This window comes from Amphimedon queenslandica, unplaced genomic scaffold (genome assembly GCF_000090795.2).
Source record: "Amphimedon queenslandica unplaced genomic scaffold, v1.1 AMPQUscaffold_13464, whole genome shotgun sequence".
Classification (NCBI taxonomy): domain Eukaryota; kingdom Metazoa; phylum Porifera; class Demospongiae; order Haplosclerida; family Niphatidae; genus Amphimedon; species Amphimedon queenslandica.
In genome coordinates, this window is record NW_003546300.1 from 3,175 (window position 1) to 7,984 (window position 4,810).

Sequence of the window (4,810 nt, forward strand, 5' to 3'; positions counted from 1 at the left end):
ATTTGAAAGCTAGTAATGATAAACTAAATGACTGTAATGTTAATTTGTACAACCTCAACTCAATGTCTGAGGTGTTCCTAAGAGTGTGTGCAATCTATTATTATTGTTTTATAACAAAAAAGTGAAATTGTTATTTGCAATTAATATAATTTATTTGCTATACACATGTACATCTATGAAATTTTTAATGTGATTAATTGTGTAGCCAACATTGTTTGTAGTGTATACTTGTGAAACAATGCACGTTTTATACAGTCACCTGTTCTGTTGATTAACTGCTGACAGACAGACATACATGTACATGTTGGGCCTCTATTCTGTGGTTAGAGGTACCCAATTTAATAATTAGTACTTTTAATATTTTTTGTCTATTTTCTAATGCATTCATGTAATTTTGATCAGTCTACAATTATGTTAATGAGCTTTTCTGAGACCTTTTGTCAATGGCTACACCAAGACATAAATGTACATGTAATATGTAGTTTTGTATGTTGTGTTAATACTACATCACATTTTTCAAAATGATAACACGTACAGTAATTCTTCTGAAGACATGACACAAATTTAATATTAATAGGCCATAAATTGGGTTTGTTTTTACACTTTTAACACTTTTGTCTCCTCTTTCTTACTCACATTACAGATGCAGAGATTGCCGTTACAGTTGATGGTACATTAAAGGTATGATTGATTCACACTATTATTGAGATAAAGGAGTTGACTGATCTATTTAGGTCTTCCTGTCCATTCTCATTGACTTAATTGCAGACTTCTTACTAGCTCTTGTTGTTCACAGAGACTCGTGGCAGGTAATGATGATATATTGTGTAGCTACATGTAACATGTATGTCGTACATAGTAGATGCATGTAGATTGGAATAGATAATTTGGGCAAGTTGCTTTTTAAAAATGAAGGTTCGGAAATTAATATTTTTTTACAAATGTTTTACCATGCCAACGTCTTAAGTTAAGGTTTTGGTTTATAGGTAAAATTTTATTTGCCTAAATTTCTACTTGCTACCTGGCTTGGGGCAAAGTACATGTACTCTAAGAAGTATTTAAGTACATTACATGTATCTGTTAAAATTTTAAAATGAGTACAAGTACAAGTCCCTCATTTTTGCAAATTGTATTGAGTATGAGTACGAGTACTCTATTGTAGTACTATTTAAGCATTTGACCACACTCAAATAATTATTTAAGCCTGCTTGATACCTATGTACATGTACATGTGCATACAGGATGTGTAGTTCTTCATTTCCAATGTACGGTATGTAATTTTACTACTTTTGTTTCTTGAATTCCAGAAATTTGCATTTACATGATGTACAATGTACATGTACTCATTAAGTAATTTTTCATCTTTAATTGATACAACTGTATAACATACTGTGTGTACATGTAGATATATGATGCTATTGTAATTCATCCTTGTGAGCCAGGAGTAACTGAATGGATCAATGTCTATAACCTAAAACGGTAAAGTCATTTATTGATATTTACAATAAAGTACTAGTACTACCAACTTAATTTGAACACTTTTAGGTGCGTCTTGTAGTGACGGACCAGTTTCTGATCTATGTTGGACGGGACAGGGTCACCACTCCCTTGTATATCAGGATTTGTGTATTTTAATGGGATTAATGGATATATACCGTAAAGTACAAGTATTACCAACTTAATTTGAACACTTTTAGGTGCGTCTTGTAGTGACGAACCAGTTCCTGATCTTTGTTGGACGGGACAGGGTCACCACTCCCTTGTATATCAGGATTTGTGTCTTTTAAAGTCATTTATTGATATTTTCGGTAAAGTACAAGTACTGACAACTTAATTTGAACACTTTTAGGTGCGTCTTGTTGTCACGGATGCTTGTGTTAAAGTTAATTGATGTCATGTACATGTAGCTATAATTTTTTGACTGTTTTATCATAGATTGGCTACAGGCAAGGACAACCTCAGCCTAACATGTGTTAATCATTTGATTGTTGACTGTTGAGTTGGGGGACTACTGTTTGTTATCCATTGTACCTGTTGAATGGACACAATGCAGTATCAGTAAGCCTTTTCTAATACATGTACATATAATACCGTATGGCTGGTAATTTTTGGGTCCTGTATTTCGCAAAATCTACTAACAATCCAATTCGCGGATTTTAATTTCGTGAATTCTACCACGTGTACCATGCAGGTACCATATTAAATTAATTTTCGTGAATCAATAAGGAATACGTGAAATCCATGAACTTTGCAACCCATGAGAATTACCGGCTATACAGTAATGTCTGTCTTTAAATTATAAATACCGAAACTTAAATGGAATTAAAAAGTTGTACCACTTGTGCTGCTTTTAAATTTTTACCATGCACTGTTTATCAATTATGCATTGAACTTCAAATACTTTTTAAATATTTGTGCATATCTTTTTATTCTTTAGAAACTTACTTGTTCTAGTAATTAGGTAATTTTACTCTCATTCCAGACTCGGTTGCAATGGAAGTTGATGTTCTCGTTTTCCTGGTGTATGGCAGCTTAAGTGAAGCATGGATTTCAACAAATAAGCGAGTAGGAAACTTGCCATTATTGATTCTACCAGATAACACTGCTATTTTTCCATTACTAAATGCAGTTTTGTTTTTATTGATAATTCTATTTATTGTAGCTTTTGCGAGCAAGTGACAGCATTAATGTTTTGCTATAAATATAATATTGCATTAATGAATATTATTACAGTCTCCATGAAAATGATTACTTTGTTATGAATTAAAGTTTATGATAATTTAGTCTCACATGATTAAGTGAGAAACAGGAAGGGAATACGCTAACTTTGCACACGATGAATTTTGTTCTGAAAGAGTGAAGGTGTTGATAAAACTTTGTATATATAGATGGCAAAAAGCATCTGTTGAACCTAAATTATGACTAAAATTATTATTATAGGCATATAAAATAATATCTTATGTTTGATGTAATACACAATAGTCTCTAGAGCTTTTGTTTTATCCCCTTTTCACTTCATCACAAAATAAATGTGTGATTTGACCTACTTGGTGGTAGAAGTATTCACCTGGAGCTCATCCAACTGAGAACTTGGCTCTAAATGAAGTGCAACTCCTCACTATCAGTCTTCATTGCTAATTGCCATGCTTATTCACATGTGTAGATTATTCATCATATGCTCTATGAGTCATATTCGGCGTCAAGAGCATATGGCACATCAATATCACTTCCTGTTTGTTATCTATAATGCAATTAATTTGAGTAGGTGCGGCTATAAGACTGTTGACTGTTCACTTTAACTGTGTATCGCAGTTTTATCCACGTTACTTTTGTTGGACCTTGTTTAATAATTGAGGTAGAATTGAATGTTTCTAACAAAGATGTATGATGTATCTATAGAAGATGCCAAAGACACGAGCTAAGACAAGAAAAGTTGACAGGAGGACCCTAAGAAAAGAAAGATTTCATCATTTGGGAAAGAAAAGTTGGGAAAAGGTATGATTTCATGTAACTCTGTGTTAGTTAAGCATAGCTAGTGGATGGGAATGATCTATAGAAGAGTTGCAGGGGAAGTACATGTAATTAAGGAGAGCAGTACCCTTTCCTATACGCCTATGGCGTCGGTGAGGGCAATAACGAGAGTTGTGGCTCATTGTCAATCATCTTAAGTGGAATTGAAGGAAAATGTCTTGTTACGAGATGAAGTAGTACTATTAATAGCAAGCCGAACAGCTATTTTACTTATTGCATGACTCCTGAATGAATAGACTTTTTGTAACTTGTAGCACCACTTCACTTGTTGCTACAGCTAAGTATTTGGTTGTTTTATACTTGTATATCTAATTGCCATCAGCTGTTTTGCAAATGTTTTTGAAGCTTTTGTGTTGGGGTATGTCTGTTTTTTACGATTGGTAGAGTATGTCATTAAATTTAAAAACCATGATTATAGAGGGAGGAAATAGTGTTCAATTGCACTATTTCCTTCCTACATAATGGTGTCACTAGGCACTATTATACACATATACAATTTGACCTATCTATGTAGGCAGAAATTAGTACCAAGCACTATTTTGTCCCTACAACACTATAGGGAAGAATTAGTGCCTGCTGCACTATTTTGTTCCTACAATACTTAAGGGAAGAATTAATGCTTGCTGCACTACTTTGTCTCTATAATACTATGGGGAAGAATTTGTGCCCTCTGCACTTTTTTTCAAAATGTAACAGCACTTAGTTTCCCTCATATACTGTAGTGGAAAATTTTGGAGGGAATTGAAGTTGGTGAACTTGGCATTTTGATAGCAAAACTCCAAAATAAAATCCACCATTTCAAGCCATTATATGCATGCTCAATGGTATGTGACCACAAATTTGCCAATTACCAAAATATAGTAATTTGCCGAATTCAACTCCCTCCAAAATTTCCTGCAATATGGGATAGCTACGCAACATTTATCTGGTCACCTTTAGCATTCCACCATGCATTTTGCAAGTATAATTAGCTACCTAGACCAATACAATAACATTGAACATTAAATAACATACATTTGTTAACTTGTTTGTAATAATCAATGTAGTTGGGTAACATAATCTGATACATTGCATCATGATTTTCATGTCATAGATGGGAATGGCATGTAAAATATGTTTTTGAGACATTCAATCATGTGTTGTCTCATGTGTGACTGATCGAATATATTGTTAGCAGGATCATTTACCTAAAGAATAGATACTGCGTATGCTACTGCAAAGCAGGCACATTCCTTATCACCTTTTGCTTCACCAACCACGGTACTTTTACCATAGCAGA

The 4,810-nt window shown here is 33.6% G+C and overlaps 2 long non-coding RNA genes across 6 annotated transcripts in view; both read left to right on the forward strand.

Moving 5' to 3' along the window:
* The window catches only part of LOC109581067 (uncharacterized), a 5,889-nt gene extending 2,902 nt beyond the window's left edge, over positions 1-2,987 (forward strand). The window contains exons 2-9 of one of the 4 annotated variants that reach the window (XR_002184479.1): positions 644-681; positions 735-809; positions 1,406-1,479; positions 1,546-1,656; positions 1,698-1,808; positions 1,850-1,882; positions 1,936-2,058; positions 2,483-2,987. This is a non-coding gene — a long non-coding RNA (uncharacterized LOC109581067). Of the gene's footprint in view, positions 1-470; positions 682-734; positions 810-1,405; positions 1,480-1,545; positions 1,668-1,697; positions 1,809-1,849; positions 1,883-1,935; positions 2,059-2,482 lie in introns of those variants that run through there. The other 3 variants (XR_002184481.1, XR_002184478.1, XR_002184480.1) reach the window with 3 other exon arrangements.
* A 36-nt stretch (positions 2,988-3,023) lies between these two features.
* LOC109581068 (uncharacterized) overlaps positions 3,024-4,810 on the forward strand; it is a 5,767-nt gene continuing 3,980 nt past the window's right edge. For both annotated transcript variants that reach the window (XR_002184482.1, XR_002184483.1), the window contains exons 1-2: positions 3,024-3,355; positions 3,400-3,495. This is a non-coding gene — a long non-coding RNA (uncharacterized LOC109581068). The remainder of the gene's footprint in view (positions 3,356-3,399; positions 3,496-4,810) is intronic.